General features: G+C 45.5%; 14 non-coding genes across 14 annotated transcripts; 5 read left to right on the top strand and 9 right to left on the bottom strand.

Annotated features, from left to right (window-relative positions):
- Positions 1-4,409: 4,409 nt before the first annotated feature.
- On the top strand, positions 4,410-4,528 carry LOC122764395. The gene has a single exon (XR_006359667.1). It is a non-coding gene; the product is annotated as a 5S ribosomal RNA (ribosomal RNA).
- A 119-nt stretch (positions 4,529-4,647) lies between these two features.
- LOC122764389 lies at positions 4,648-4,840 on the bottom strand. Its single transcript, XR_006359660.1, has one exon. It is a non-coding gene; the product is annotated as a U2 spliceosomal RNA (small nuclear RNA).
- Positions 4,841-5,022: 182 nt separating this feature from the next.
- Positions 5,023-5,135, bottom strand: LOC122764392. The gene has a single exon (XR_006359664.1). It is a non-coding gene; the product is annotated as a U5 spliceosomal RNA (small nuclear RNA).
- Positions 5,136-5,782: 647 nt separating this feature from the next.
- LOC122764386 lies at positions 5,783-5,946 on the bottom strand. Its single transcript, XR_006359657.1, has one exon. It is a non-coding gene; the product is annotated as a U1 spliceosomal RNA (small nuclear RNA).
- Positions 5,947-6,349: 403 nt separating this feature from the next.
- On the top strand, positions 6,350-6,468 carry LOC122764394. Its single transcript, XR_006359666.1, has one exon. It is a non-coding gene; the product is annotated as a 5S ribosomal RNA (ribosomal RNA).
- A 110-nt stretch (positions 6,469-6,578) lies between these two features.
- On the top strand, positions 6,579-6,697 carry LOC122764393. The gene has a single exon (XR_006359665.1). It is a non-coding gene; the product is annotated as a 5S ribosomal RNA (ribosomal RNA).
- Positions 6,698-6,815: 118 nt separating this feature from the next.
- LOC122764388 lies at positions 6,816-7,008 on the bottom strand. Its single transcript, XR_006359659.1, has one exon. It is a non-coding gene; the product is annotated as a U2 spliceosomal RNA (small nuclear RNA).
- A 182-nt stretch (positions 7,009-7,190) lies between these two features.
- On the bottom strand, positions 7,191-7,303 carry LOC122764391. Its single transcript, XR_006359663.1, has one exon. It is a non-coding gene; the product is annotated as a U5 spliceosomal RNA (small nuclear RNA).
- A 647-nt stretch (positions 7,304-7,950) lies between these two features.
- LOC122764385 lies at positions 7,951-8,114 on the bottom strand. Its single transcript, XR_006359656.1, has one exon. It is a non-coding gene; the product is annotated as a U1 spliceosomal RNA (small nuclear RNA).
- Positions 8,115-13,870: 5,756 nt separating this feature from the next.
- Positions 13,871-13,989, top strand: LOC122764383. Its single transcript, XR_006359654.1, has one exon. It is a non-coding gene; the product is annotated as a 5S ribosomal RNA (ribosomal RNA).
- A 119-nt stretch (positions 13,990-14,108) lies between these two features.
- LOC122764387 lies at positions 14,109-14,301 on the bottom strand. The gene has a single exon (XR_006359658.1). It is a non-coding gene; the product is annotated as a U2 spliceosomal RNA (small nuclear RNA).
- A 182-nt stretch (positions 14,302-14,483) lies between these two features.
- LOC122764390 lies at positions 14,484-14,596 on the bottom strand. Its single transcript, XR_006359661.1, has one exon. It is a non-coding gene; the product is annotated as a U5 spliceosomal RNA (small nuclear RNA).
- Positions 14,597-15,243: 647 nt separating this feature from the next.
- LOC122764384 lies at positions 15,244-15,407 on the bottom strand. Its single transcript, XR_006359655.1, has one exon. It is a non-coding gene; the product is annotated as a U1 spliceosomal RNA (small nuclear RNA).
- A 403-nt stretch (positions 15,408-15,810) lies between these two features.
- LOC122764397 lies at positions 15,811-15,929 on the top strand. Its single transcript, XR_006359668.1, has one exon. It is a non-coding gene; the product is annotated as a 5S ribosomal RNA (ribosomal RNA).
- Positions 15,930-15,952: the final 23 nt, after the last annotated feature.

The raw sequence follows: 15,952 nt of genomic DNA, 5'->3' as shown, positions 1-15,952 counted from the left end.
TGTCCCTGGCAAGAAAACGAAAAATACAGACAAGTCCGGTAAAACAAATAAGAAAAAGCAAAATAGAAAAAAATGAGTGTGATGTTTAATGCCACAATAATACAGCTCACCCTTCTCATGGCCCTGCTTCTCTCACTGAATGCCCGTGGGCTCTGCAGCAGAGAAAAACTACACAAAGTCATCAATACTACCAAATGTGACATCTTGCTGCTACAAGAAACAAAATGGTCCTCATCTCCTGTGAGCATGATAGGAGGGTTATGGGAAGGGAATGTATATTTCGCAAATGCAGATCGAGCAATGTGTGGGGTGGCAACGCTGATTAAAAACAATGTCTTTGATAAGGTAATAGAAATATATAAATGCTCACGAGGTAGATTATTGATAGTTGATTCATGGAAAAAAAATGTTTATATTAGAATTATCAATATATATGCTCCTAACACTGAGGGTGAAAGAAAAGTGTTTTTCAAAGAGCTAAATAAGTGGGTAAACAACAACTCCATCATCACTGGAGACTTCAATGTTCCCCTCACCAAATTTGACATATCTAGCAACAATCTCTTTAAAGATGATGTGAGCAGGCGATCCTTATTCGAAATCATAAAAGAATACGACCTGGTTGACTTATGGCGAATTATGCATCCAAATAAAACTCAGTTCTCCAGACATCAGGTGGTACAAAATACTCTCAAACAATCCCGTATTGATTATGCCTTAGTGGCAAGCTCCATTGTACACAATGTGAACTCAATAGAATATGTCCTCAACACATGGAGTGATCACTCCCTCATAAAATTGTCATTATTTCCATCAGTAGCACAAACAAATGGTGGGGTATGGTGTTTTAACAATAGCTTACTAAAAGATCAACAGTTCATTGACAAAGTTAACCGTCTTCTTCACAATGTGGCAAATGAAATGGAGTGGGTCGAAGACATATTTAATTGGTGGGAAAGAGTGAAAGAACGAATCAAAAGAGTATGTATAAATTATAGTAAACATAAGAGCTGGCTGGAGAAAAAAAATGAAAAAGAGCTAAGAGTAAAATTAGAACACGAACTCCAAAAGATAGCCAATGAACCTAACGGAGATTTGACAAATTATATTTATTTGAGAGACAAGTTAGCGCTCTCCAAAAAGAAGGAATGCATGGGGGCAATAATTAGAAGCAGAGTGAAAAATTTTGTGGAGGGGGAAAAATGTTCAGCTTTTTTCCTCGGCTTAGAAAAGCAAAAACAAAATAAAGCATTCATAAAAGAACTGAAAGACAGCAAGGGCAACATAATTATACAAACTGATGAAATAATATCCAGAATACAAGATTTCTTCCAGCAGCTATATACAAATCAAAATATAAATCAAAATACAATTACAAGTGTGGTGAAGGTCATTCAGAACCAAATCTCAACGGAGGACAGAATATGGTGTGATCAGCTTATCAGCATGGCAGAGATTGAAGCAGCCATCAAGGGCTTACAAAAAAACAAGAGTCCAGGCGTAGATGGTTTAACAACTGAATTTTATCTATTTTTCAAAGAAAGTTTAACACCAATTTTATTTCGAATTTTTGAGGAAGTTGAGAAGAAAGGTGAAGCTCCTGAGACCCTTACACTTGGTTTAATTACTTTGGCATACAAAAACCGAGGAGACAGAACGATCATTAACAACTACAGACCCATAAGCCTTCTGAATACTGATTACAAAATTTTCGCAAAGGTTCTAGCAAACAGACTCAAAGAAATTATCCCAAACATAGTACATCAGTCACAGGCATATAGCATTCCCGGACGAGATATTTCAGATTCCATTTTATCCATAAAAGAAACCATCTATCAGATGTCACAAACTGGTGGCATCTATCTAGGAGTAGATTTTGAAAAGGTGTTCGATCGAGTTGAACACAACTTTTTATGGGCTGTTTTAAAACAATTCGGTTTTGGTCACAATTTCATTAAAAGAATTCAATCTCTTTACAACAATGCACACAGTCGCATAAAAGTGAATGGTCTCCAAACCCCAAAAATAGCAATCCAAAGATCAATTAGACAGGGATGTCCCCTCTCCTCTCTGCTCTACAGCCTGGTGGCCGAGCCCCTAGCTCTATTAATAAATCAGAACATTAACATTCAGGGCATACTGGCAGATAATGGCACTTCCTGCAAAATGATTGCCTATGCCGATGACACAAATATCATGGTCAAAGATGGAAAAAGTCTACAACTAGCTTTGAATCTTGTACATATCTACTGCTCAGCCTCCGGTGCCAAAATCAATGAAAACAAATCAACTATAATGTACTGTGGCAATGGGGCAAGGTCACCAGGCAGACAGGCGTTCATAGAGGAAAAGGCCAGTGTAAGGGTCTTAGGAGTGCATATTGGCCAGGATCAAAAGGCCGCCAGAGATAACACCTGGAAAGAGGTGCTAAATAAAATGAACAACACCTTGGGGTTGTGGAAAATGCGGAAGCTGACCCTGAAGGGTAAGGTGGTCATGCTCAACTCCCTGATACTCTCCAAAGTGAATCATGTGCTACAAGTCTATGATCTCCCAAAACAAACTCATGCAGAAATAAATCAAATGATATCCACTTTTCTGTGGGGAAGCCGCCGCAACATGATAAAACACAGAACAACAATTGATACATACACAAACGGTGGGCTTAGGCTAATAGACATAAACACAAAAAAACACTCATTCAGAATCAAAATCATCAAAAAGCTGTTGGACGATAAAACTGACCTTTTTTGGAAACATCAACTGCTTGACACCATTAAAACATGTGGAAACAGTGGCATTTACAATCTCTGTCAGATCCCACTAAAATCACAAGCTACACACATCTCACAGTTCACACAAGAGATCTTTGAGGCATGGGAGTTGGCCAGACCCCACCTGGTAACTATAGTACAAAACAAACACCAGCTGCTGCAGCTCCCCGTTTTCCACAACCCAGACATCACATATCTGGGCAGGCCCATCTCGGGCGGGTCAATGCCGCAAGCAGGTTTATACACATTGGGAGACTTCACAAACAATCAAGGCGAAATAGTAGTGGAAGAAATCTTGAATCGGCTCAGAGCCAAAAACATTTATTGCAAACGGTTTGCTGAATTCACATGTCAGAAAATTGAAACTGGGATTGCTGACCATCTAAAACAGGCTTTTTACAAGACCAGTGGTAGTAGGCAGAATGATACCCTTGATTTTCGTCAAAGTGCTCAGCCTGATGCGAAAAGCATTAATCAACTAACCTCCAAGTATTGGTACAACACCTTGCTGGCAAACATAGTACAAAAACCGACATCTGAAACTCATTGGAAAGAACACTTCCCGTCGATTAATGTTTCCACCATGTGGAAAAACATAAATAGCCCCTATGCTCATCCCTTCGCCAACAACACCGATTTCAAAATCAGACATAGACGAATTTTCTCGGGTGTCATCCTGCACCAAATGAACAGTGCTATCTATGAGAGGGTTTGTACTGTCTGTAATAAAAATGACGAAACACTTGAACACATCTTTCTCACCTGTCCCATCTGCGAGGTCTTCATCACCCGGGTCAAGAACCTCCTCACCGACCACTGCAAGCTCAGCAGCAAAGACATTACAGACTGGGAATGGACTTGGCTCTTTGGATACTCACACAAGAAAGAAGGTATAAACACAACCCTGATTAACATTCTACTATCCATAGCCCGACACACCATCTTCATTGCCAGGAACTACGCACTCTATGAGGATGTACAAATAAACAGATGGCTCTTCTTCACAAGCATGGTCAAAAGTCATCTCAGACTGCTCAAGGATGCCTACAAGGCAACATTCCAGGAAACTTTTCTCACCAACAACTCCTTATACGACCTCGATCAGAGGGAAGAACTGATGTTTCATTTCTAAATGTTCTGGGGAGTACATTGCCACGTTTTCATCTCTCAAGGATATCGTTGATGTTTTTGCTGTAAACCCTGTTTCTTTAAATCTTATTGAGTATAATGTCCCATTGGCTAGGGTTTTATCTATTTATGTTTTTTTTCTTTCTTTGTTATTGCTTCGTCAACATTTTGATTCTCCTTGAATATGTCTTTTGTTTCATCATTGAATCATGGTTTAAACGTGTTTTGTGGTTTCTTGTGAATAAGTGTGTTCATTTTTGTTAATGAAAGTATTTTTGATAATAAAAAACAAAAAAAAAAGCACGCCCGATCTCGTCTGATCTCGGAAGCCAAGCAGGGTCGGGCCTGGTTAGTACTTGGATGGGAGACCGCCTGGGAATACCAGGTGCTGTAAGCTTTTACACCGCTGCACGCTTTTACACTGCTGCTTCCTTACAAGAAACATGCCCCTCCACGAGCAGGGGCCTTGCCTAGTCCATAAAGGCACTCTCTGTCGCCAGCCCCTCGGCTTACGGCCATACCACCCTGAGCACGCCCGATCTCGTCTGATCTCGGAAGCTAAGCAGGGTCGGGCCGGGTTAGTACTTGGATGGGAGACAGCCTGGGAATACCAGGTGCTGTAAGCTTTTACGCCTGCTGCTGCTGCTTCCTTACAAGAAACATGGGCTCGCAATTAAATTGACGCACAGGCACGGGTTGATGTCTTTCTGGTTTCAGCTTCGCTTTGCTTTTCACAGAAAAAAGAGAATGGTGCACCGTTCCTGGTGGCACTGCAATACCAGGTCAATGCAAGGAGTGAAGAGAGCAAGCCCCAGTTTTCACCTCCCACTGCTCAAAAATGCATTTAATATTTAATCCCCATATAGAGGACATATCAGATATTAAACTGATAAGAACAGATACTACACTTGATCTTAGCCAAAAGGCCGAGAAGCGATGGCCCACAGGTGTCTGGGGCCAACCCAAGATCTTGGCACACAAGTCAGTTGTTGTGGTGCCATGTTTTTAAGGGCGCATAACAAAGGCTGCTGCTGCTGATCACCTCCGCCCCAAGGTTGACCTAAGTGCACCTCTGAGCCTTGACAGACAGCTGCTTGACATTTGACACACTCAAAGGGCGCAGCCTTACAGCAAAGCCCACCAAAAATAACTTAAACTCTTGAACGTCCCTCTCCACGGAAGTCTTTAGTAAAAGGCGAAAGACTTGTGCATTTTGAAGAGAAACCAGAGTCAACGTAGCCCCTGTCCTGGAGAGCAGCCGAGGAGTCTATCCGCCGGAGTCACCACAGTCTCGGTCGGCCGGCCGGCCGGCCACCTTGGGACGGCCTTCCTTCAACGTTTTTGCTTAGTCGGCCAATAAACCGCCCAGATTTGACTGCATGTTTGGAAGCGCTTTCCTACTGTCGGTTGTGCGCTGCAGTTTTCTATCAGTCGCTGAGGCTGTGGCACATTCCTCGCTCACTGGCACACCTCCAACATTTAGTGGTAGACGTGAGTGCATGAGCAAAGCAGCTCCGTGTCACACTGAGCAGTACAAACTGCCGGGCCATTTCCCACCTCATCCGGGCTTCTGAAATGGTGAGTTGCTCCTGGCATCACTTCAACATCAGGTCACTGCACGGAGTGAACAGAGCAAGCGCCAAAGTATTAACCCTTGGCATGATGGCCATGGATCCATCTCCAACAATCGAGTTCTTCTACAAAGAGTTGGGAAAGGGAGCGTGACATTTGCTTTGAGCTAAAAGACAACACCCACAACCATCACGTTCCCAGCAACTTGGAAAGACTGGGGATGTTGCTCCGCAAGGACGTGAGAAGTTTGGAGATGGGCACACAACGTTGAACTTCGGGCGGCTGACCTTTGCTTACAACGACATCATCGGGGGAAAGCGCGGACGCAGCACCCCACTAGCAAAAATTATGCAGTCAAGACTCCCACGTTTGGGGAATTTGCAGGGGTCAACACAGCCGGAGTGCAATGGCTGAGCCTCGCCCTGGGTGAACCGCCTGCTTGATCATGGTATCTCCCCTGCCAGGTAAGTATGAGGTGTACTCGCCAAACACCGGGTGGCTCTTGCCAGACACAGCTCTTTGGCTGATGGTGCTGGAAATGAATAATCCCAGAGGCCAATGCCTTGACTCAGTTGCTCGTTAATGCTGTGCTATGTTCAACTTCAACCTCCAGCACACATTGGAGAGGAAACACTCGACCTTTTTTACTGGCATACCTGGCTGTCGTTTCCTATAGATTCAGCAACAACTGGACATGACGGCACCAACAGCCGCTTGCCCATCTCGGTGTCGCTTCCCGATACTGGACTAGAGTGTAGCATGTGGTGGAGATAAAGGCTGAAGTGCAGTGTGTCCGAAAGGCTGACTTTTGAGCCCCGCCACGCGCAGGGGGCCTTGCCCAGTCCATAAAAGCAGTCTGTGTCCCCAACCCCCCGGCTTACGGCCATACCACCCTGAGCACGCCCGATCTCGTCTGATCTCGGAAGCCAAGCAGGGTCGGGCCTGGTTAGTACTTGGATGGGAGACCGCCTGGGAATACCAGGTGCTGTAAGCTTTTACACCGCTGCACGCTTTTACACTGCTGCTTCCTTACAAGAAACATGCCCCTCCACGAGCAGGGGCCTTGCCTAGTCCATAAAGGCACTCTCTGTCGCCAGCCCCTCGGCTTACGGCCATACCACCCTGAGCACGCCCGATCTCGTCTGATCTCGGAAGCTAAGCAGGGTCGGGCCGGGTTAGTACTTGGATGGGAGACCGCCTGGGAATACCAGGTGCTGTAAGCTTTTACGCTGCTGCTGCTGCTTCCTTACAAGAAACATGGGCTCGCAATTAAATTGACGCACAGGCACGGGTTGATGTCTTTCTGGTTTCAGCTTCGCTTTGCTTTTCACAGAAAAAAGAGAATGGTGCACCGTTCCTGGTGGCACTGCAATACCAGGTCAATGCAAGGAGTGAAGAGAGCAAGCCCCAGTTTTCACCTCCCACTGCTCAAAAATGCATTTAATATTTAATCCCCATATAGAGGACATATCAGATATTAAACTGATAAGAACAGATACTACACTTGATCTTAGCCAAAAGGCCGAGAAGCGATGGCCCACAGGTGTCTGGGGCCAACCCAAGATCTTGGCACACAAGTCAGTTGTTGTGGTGCCATGTTTTTAAGGGCGCATAACAAAGGCTGCTGCTGCTGATCACCTCCGCCCCAAGGTTGACCTAAGTGCACCTCTGAGCCTTGACAGACAGCTGCTTGACATTTGACACACTCAAAGGGCGCAGCCTTACAGCAAAGCCCACCAAAAATAACTTAAACTCTTGAACGTCCCTCTCCACGGAAGTCTTTAGTAAAAGGCGAAAGACTTGTGCATTTTGAAGAGAAACCAGAGTCAACGTAGCCCCTGTCCTGGAGAGCAGCCGAGGAGTCTATCCGCCGGAGTCACCACAGTCTCGGTCGGCCGGCCGGCCGGCCACCTTGGGACGGCCTTCCTTCAACGTTTTTGCTTAGTCGGCCAATAAACCGCCCAGATTTGACTGCATGTTTGGAAGCGCTTTCCTACTGTCGGTTGTGCGCTGCAGTTTTCTATCAGTCGCTGAGGCTGTGGCACATTCCTCGCTCACTGGCACACCTCCAACATTTAGTGGTAGACGTGAGTGCATGAGCAAAGCAGCTCCGTGTCACACTGAGCAGTACAAACTGCCGGGCCATTTCCCACCTCATCCGGGCTTCTGAAATGGTGAGTTGCTCCTGGCATCACTTCAACATCAGGTCACTGCACGGAGTGAACAGAGCAAGCGCCAAAGTATTAACCCTTGGCATGATGGCCATGGATCCATCTCCAACAATCGAGTTCTTCTACAAAGAGTTGGGAAAGGGAGCGTGACATTTGCTTTGAGCTAAAAGACAACACCCACAACCATCACGTTCCCAGCAACTTGGAAAGACTGGGGATGTTGCTCCGCAAGGACGTGAGAAGTTTGGAGATGGGCACACAACGTTGAACTTCGGGCGGCTGACCTTTGCTTACAACGACATCATCGGGGGAAAGCGCGGACGCAGCACCCCACTAGCAAAAATTATGCAGTCAAGACTCCCACGTTTGGGGAATTTGCAGGGGTCAACACAGCCGGAGTGCAATGGCTGAGCCTCGCCCTGGGTGAACCGCCTTCTTGATCATGGTATCTCCCCTGCCAGGTAAGTATGAGGTGTACTCGCCAAACACCGGGTGGCTCTTGCCAGACACAGCTCTTTGGCTGATGGTGCTGGAAATGAATAATCCCAGAGGCCAATGCCTTGACTCAGTTGCTCGTTAATGCTGTGCTATGTTCAACTTCAACCTCCAGCACACATTGGAGAGGAAACACTCGACCTTTTTTACTGGCATACCTGGCTGTCGTTTCCTATAGATTCAGCAACAACTGGACATGACGGCACCAACAGCCGCTTGCCCATCTCGGTGTCGCTTCCCGATACTGGACTAGAGTGTAGCATGTGGTGGAGATAAAGGCTGAAGTGCAGTGTGTCCGAAAGGCTGACTTTTGAGCCCCGCCACGCGCAGGGGGCCTTGCCCAGTCCATAAAAGCAGTCTGTGTCCCCAACCCCCCGGCTTACGGCCATACCACCCTGAGCACGCCCACTAGCGAATCAGGAAGTGTATGCTACAAACATTTCGAGCACACGGCTCCTTTCCTCAGCCTGTATTCTTCCCCTTTTTCTCCTCCTTTCTGCACTTCTTTTCCCTTTTCTCATCGTGTGCTACTTCAGTTTACTGGTTTTGTTCATTTTAAGGACTGGTTTCCCCCCCCCCCGACAGTGTTTTCCACACTGTGCGGGGGCGCCTTTTGTTGAACTTTTTTTTTCTCATCATGGATGGACCTCAGAACAACGACCTCACCAAGCAAAGAATCATGGCAAAGGAGATAAAGAACACGGAGAATGGAGACAGAGAAAAGAATGATGGAACCCAAAGGAAGTATGAGAAGGAGCTGACTTTACAAATAGAATTGACGGGAACAGAAAAAGTCCCAATAATGGAATTATTGAAATGTGTGCGTGGACTGTGTGGAGGTTTGATTGCCTGCCGCTGTATTGGAACGGACAAATATGAAATAACAATGACAAACACTGTTGGGAAAAGCAGATTGCTGGATGGATTCAAAATCGGCACAACCATAGTTATGGCAAAAGAGCTAAACAATGATGAACTGGTGGTCTCTTTTCTCACTCTGCCCGCGTACATCTCAGACCAGGAAATAATTGACAAGCTGCATGGCTGGGGAGTCTCTGCAATCTCTCCAATCAAGAGAAGAATGTGGCCTGGCACAAACATCGCAGATGGGACAAGGTATGTGAAAGTCAAATTTAATCAGACAGTACAATCCCTGCCTTACTCTGCTAGATTTAATACTGCCACTGGTCCCGAATACTTCAGAGTGTTACATGATCGGCAAGTGAAAGTGTGTCGAATGTGCCTACAGCCTGGACACATTCTTAGAGAGTGTCCTGAGTTTTGTTGCCATAAATGTGGAGTCCAGGGGCACTATGCAAGAGAGTGCCATAAAGCTGTGAAAAGGTGTGAGCTGTGCCACAACAACATGGAAAATTGCATTTGCAATGAAAGTGAACCGGAGAGCATAGCAGAGTCAGAGTTGGAGAGGGAGCAGACAGAGGGAAGCACTGAGGACAGTGCAGGAGAGGAGGAGGCAGAGATAGCGCCTGCGGAGGTACGCACAGAGTGTGGTGTAGAGAAAGGGCCCCCTGCCCAGCCGCCCCGAGCGGAAAAAATAACCACTAATGTGGAAACCTCTGGAGAAAGCCTTCCGGAAGCGCAGAATGACGAGGCTCAACCAGACAATGAAAAAAAAGTGGCTGGAGCTGAAAAGCTCCAAGCCAGAGGCACGAGAAGCACCCCAACCGCAGAATCTGCGCCACTCAGTCCTCCCCACTCTGAAAAAGAGCCAACAGTTTCTCCCTCACCAAGTGCTGACTCTGATTCGGAGATGGACCTCTCGGTAGTGTCCCTGGCAAGAAAACGACAAAATACAGACAAGTCCGGTAAAACAAATAAGAAAAAGCAAAATAGAAAAAAATGAGTGTGATGTTTAATGCCACAATAATACAGCTCACCCTTCTCATGGCCCTGCTTCTCTCACTGAATGCCCGTGGGCTCTGCAGCAGAGAAAAACTACACAAAGTCATCAATACTACCAAATGTGACATCTTGCTGCTACAAGAAACAAAATGGTCCTCATCTCCTGTGAGCATGATAGGAGGGTTATGGGAAGGGAATGTATATTTCGCAAATGCAGATCGAGCAATGTGTGGGGTGGCAACGCTGATTAAAAACAATGTCTTTGATAAGGTAATAGAAATATATAAATGCTCACGAGGTAGATTATTGATAGTTGATTCATGGAAAAAAAATGTTTATATTAGAATTATCAATATATATGCTCCTAACACTGAGGGTGAAAGAAAAGTGTTTTTCAAAGAGCTAAATAAGTGGGTAAACAACAACTCCATCATCACTGGAGACTTCAATGTTCCCCTCACCAAATTTGACATATCTAGCAACAATCTCTTTAAAGATGATGTGAGCAGGCGATCCTTATTCGAAATCATAAAAGAATACGACCTGGTTGACTTATGGCGAATTATGCATCCAAATAAAACTCAGTTCTCCAGACATCAGGTGGTACAAAATACTCTCAAACAATCCCGTATTGATTATGCCTTAGTGGCAAGCTCCATTGTACACAATGTGAACTCAATAGAATATGTCCTCAACACATGGAGTGATCACTCCCTCATAAAATTGTCATTATTTCCATCAGTAGCACAAACAAATGGTGGGGTATGGTGTTTTAACAATAGCTTACTAAAAGATTAACAGTTCATTGACAAAGTTAACCGTCTTCTTCACAATGTGGCAAATGAAATGGAGTGGGTCGAAGACATATTTAATTGGTGGGAAAGAGTGAAAGAACGAATCAAAAGAGTATGTATAAATTATAGTAAACATAAGAGCTGGCTGGAGAAAAAAAATGAAAAAGAGCTAAGAGTAAAATTAGAACACGAACTCCAAAAGATAGCCAATGAACCTAACGGAGATCTGACAAATTATATTTATTTGAGAGACAAGTTAGCGCTCTCCAAAAAGAAGGAATGCATGGGGGCAATAATTAGAAGCAGAGTGCAAAATTTTGTGGAGGGGGAAAAATGTTCAGCTTTTTTCCTCGGCTTAGAAAAGCAAAAACAAAATAAAGCATTCATAAAAGAACTGAAAGACAGCAAGGGCAACATAATTATACAAACTGATGAAATAATATCCAGAATACAAGATTTCTTCCAGCAGCTATATACAAATCAAAATATAAATCAAAATACAATTACAAGTGTGGTGAAGGTCATTCAGAACCAAATCTCAACGGAGGACAGAATATGGTGTGATCAGCTTATCAGCATGGCAGAGATTGAAGCAGCCATCAAGGGCTTACAAAAAAACAAGAGTCCAGGCGTAGATGGTTTAACAACTGAATTTTATCTATTTTTCAAAGAAAGTTTAACACCAATTTTATTTCGAATTTTTGAGGAAGTTGAGAAGAAAGGTGAAGCTCCTGAGACCCTTACACTTGGTTTAATTACTTTGGCATACAAAAACCGAGGAGACAGAACGATCATTAACAACTACAGACCCATAAGCCTTCTGAATACTGATTACAAAATTTTCGCAAAGGTTCTAGCAAACAGACTCAAAGAAATTATCCCAAACATAGTACATCAGTCACAGGCATATAGCATTCCCGGACGAGATATTTCAGATTCCATTTTATCCATAAAAGAAACCATCTATCAGATGTCACAAACTGGTGGCATCTATCTAGGAGTAGATTTTGAAAAGGCGTTCGATCGAGTTGAACACAACTTTTTATGGGCTGTTTTAAAACAATTCGGTTTTGGTCACAATTTCATTAAAAGAATTCAATCTCTTTACAACAATGCACACAGTCGCATAAAAGTGAATGGTCTCCAAACCCCAAAAATAGCAATCCAAAGATCAATTAGACAGGGATGTCCCCTCTCCTCTCTGCTCTACAGCCTGGTGGCCGAGCCCCTAGCTCTATTAATAAATCAGAACATTAACATTCAGGGCATACTGGCAGATAATGGCACTTCCTGCAAAATGATTGCCTATGCCGATGACACAAATATCATGGTCAAAGATGGAAAAAGTCTACAACTAGCTTTGAATCTTGTACATATCTACTGCTCAGCCTCCGGTGCCAAAATCAATGAAAACAAATCAACTATAATGTACTGTGGCAATGGGGCAAGGTCACCAGGCAGACAGGCGTTCATAGAGGAAAAGGCCAGTGTAAGGGTCTTAGGAGTGCATATTGGCCAGGATCAAAAGGCCGCCAGAGATAACACCTGGAAAGAGGTGCTAAATAAAATGAACAACACCTTGGGGTTGTGGAAAATGCGGAAGCTGACCCTGAAGGGTAAGGTGGTCATGCTCAACTCCCTGATACTCTCCAAAGTGAATCATGTGCTACAAGTCTATGATCTCCCAAAACAAACTCATGCAGAAATAAATCAAATGATATCCACTTTTCTGTGGGGAAGCCGCCGCAACATGATAAAACACAGAACAACAATTGATACATACACAAACGGTGGGCTTAGGCTAATAGACATAAACACAAAAAAACACTCATTCAGAATCAAAATCATCAAAAAGCTGTTGGACGATAAAACTGACCTTTTTTGGAAACATCAACTGCTTGACACCATTAAAACATGTGGAAACAGTGGCATTTACAATCTCTGTCAGATCCCACTAAAATCACAAGCTACACACATCTCACAGTTCACACAAGAGATCTTTGAGGCATGGGAGTTGGCCAGACCCCACCTGGTAACTATAGTACAAAACAAACACCAGCTGCTGCAGCTCCCCGTTTTCCACAACCCAGACATCACATATCTGGGCAGGCCCATCTCGGGCGGGTCAATGCCGCAAGCAGGTTTATACACATTGGGAGACTTCACAAACAATCAAGGCGAAATAGTAGTGGAAGAAATCTTGAATCGGCTCAGAGCCAAAAACATTTATTGCAAACGGTTTGCTGAATTCACATGTCAGAAAATTGAAACTGGGATTGCTGACCATCTAAAACAGGCTTTTTACAAGACCAGTGGTAGTAGGCAGAATGATACCCTTGATTTTCGTCAAAGTGCTCAGCCTGATGCGAAAAGCATTAATCAACTAACCTCCAAGTATTGGTACAACACCTTGCTGGCAAACATAGTACAAAAACCGACATCTGAAACTCATTGGAAAGAACACTTCCCGTCGATTAATGTTTCCACCATGTGGAAAAACATAAATAGCCCCTATGCTCATCCCTTCGCCAACAACACCGATTTCAAAATCAGACATAGACGAATTTTCTCGGGTATCATCCTGCACCAAATGAACAGTGCTATCCATGAGAGGGTTTGTACTGTCTGTAATAAAAATGACGAAACACTTGAACACATCTTTCTCACCTGTCCCATCTGCGAGGTCTTCATCACCCGGGTCAAGAACCTCCTCACCGACCACTGCAAGCTCAGCAGCAAAGACATTACAGACTGGGAATGGACTTGGCTCTTTGGATACTCACACAAGAAAGAAGGTATAAACACAACCCTGATTAACATTCTACTATCCATAGCCCGACACACCATCTTCATTGCCAGGAACTACGCACTCTATGAGGATGTACAAATAAACAGATGGCTCTTCTTCACAAGCATGGTCAAAAGTCATCTCAGACGCCTGGGAATACCAGGTGCTGTAAGCTTTTACACCGCTGCACGCTTTTACACTGCTGCTTCCGTACAAGAAACATGCCCCTCCACGAGCAGGGGCCTTGCCTAGTCCATAAAGGCACTCTCTGTCGCCAGCCCCTCGGCTTACGGCCATACCACCCTGAGCACGCCCGATCTCGTCTGATCTCGGAAGCTAAGCAGGGTCGGGCCGGGTTAGTACTTGGATGGGAGACCGCCTGGGAATACCAGGTGCTGTAAGCTTTTACTGCTGCTGCTGCTGCTTCCTTACAAGAAACATGGGCTCGCAATTAAATTGACGCACAGGCACGGGTTGATGTCTTTCTGGTTTCAGCTTCGCTTTGCTTTTCACAGAAAAAAGAGAATGGTGCACCGTTCCTGGTGGCACTGCAATACCAGGTCAATGCAAGGAGTGAAGAGAGCAAGCCCCAGTTTTCACCTCCCACTGCTCAAAAATGCATTTAATATTTAATCCCCATATAGAGGACATATCAGATATTAAACTGATAAGAACAGATACTACACTTGATCTTAGCCAAAAGGCCGAGAAGCGATGGCCCACAGGTGTCTGGGGCCAACCCAAGATCTTGGCACACAAGTCAGTTGTTGTGGTGCCATGTTTTTAAGGGCGCATAACAAAGGCTGCTGCTGCTGATCACCTCCGCCCCAAGGTTGACCTAAGTGCACCTCTGAGCCTTGACAGACAGCTGCTTGACATTTGACACACTCAAAGGGCGCAGCCTTACAGCAAAGCCCACCAAAAATAACTTAAACTCTTGAACGTCCCTCTCCACGGAAGTCTTTAGTAAAAGGCGAAAGACTTGTGCATTTTGAAGAGAAACCAGAGTCAACGTAGCCCCTGTCCTGGAGAGCAGCCGAGGAGTCTATCCGCCGGAGTCACCACAGTCTCGGTCGGCCGGCCGGCCGGCCACCTTGGGACGGCCTTCCTTCAACGTTTTTGCTTAGTCGGCCAATAAACCGCCCAGATTTGACTGCATGTTTGGAAGCGCTTTCCTACTGTCGGTTGTGCGCTGCAGTTTTCTATCAGTCGCTGAGGCTGTGGCACATTCCTCGCTCACTGGCACACCTCCAACATTTAGTGGTAGACGTGAGTGCATGAGCAAAGCAGCTCCGTGTCACACTGAGCAGTACAAACTGCCGGGCCATTTCCCACCTCATCCGGGCTTCTGAAATGGTGAGTTGCTCCTGGCATCACTTCAACATCAGGTCACTGCACGGAGTGAACAGAGCAAGCGCCAAAGTATTAACCCTTGGCATGATGGCCATGGATCCATCTCCAACAATCGAGTTCTTCTACAAAGAGTTGGGAAAGGGAGCGTGACATTTGCTTTGAGCTGAAAGACAACACCCACAACCATCACGTTCCCAGCAACTTGGAAAGACTGGGGATGTTGCTCCGCAAGGACGTGAGAAGTTTGGAGATGGGCACACAACGTTGAACTTCGGGCGGCTGACCTTTGCTTACAACGACATCATCGGGGGAAAGCGCGGACGCAGCACCCCACTAGCAAAAATTATGCAGTCAAGACTCCCACGTTTGGGGAATTTGCAGGGGTCAACACAGCCGGAGTGCAATGGCTGAGCCTCGCCCTGGGTGAACCGCCTTCTTGATCATGGTATCTCCCCTGCCAGGTAAGTATGAGGTGTACTCGCCAAACACCGGGTGGCTCTTGCCAGACACAGCTCTTTGGCTGATGGTGCTGGAAATGAATAATCCCAGAGGCCAATGCCTTGACTCAGTTGCTCGTTAATGCTGTGCTATGTTCAACTTCAACCTCCAGCACACATTGGAGAGGAAACACTCGACCTTTTTTACTGGCATACCTGGCTGTCGTTTCCTATAGATTCAGCAACAACTGGACATGACGGCACCAACAGCCGCTTGCCCATCTCGGTGTCGCTTCCCGATACTGGACTAGAGTGTAGCATGTGGTGGAGATAAAGGCTGAAGTGCAGTGTGTCCGAAAGGCTGACTTTTGAGCCCCGCCACGCGCAGGGGGCCTTGCCCAGTCCATAAAAGCAGTCTGTGTCCCCAACCCCCCGGCTTACGGCCATACCACCCTGAGCACGCCCGATCTCGTCTGATCTCGGAAGCCAAGCAGGGTCGGGCCTGGTTAGTACTTGGATGGGAGACCGCCTGGGAATACCAGGTGCTGTAGCTTTTACACCGCTGCACGCTTTTACA

This window comes from Solea senegalensis, unplaced genomic scaffold (genome assembly GCF_019176455.1).
Source record: "Solea senegalensis isolate Sse05_10M unplaced genomic scaffold, IFAPA_SoseM_1 scf7180000017381, whole genome shotgun sequence".
Taxonomy (NCBI): domain Eukaryota; kingdom Metazoa; phylum Chordata; class Actinopteri; order Pleuronectiformes; family Soleidae; genus Solea; species Solea senegalensis.
Note: the sequence above shows the minus strand (reverse complement) of the source record. Positions and strands in the feature narration are given on the sequence as shown.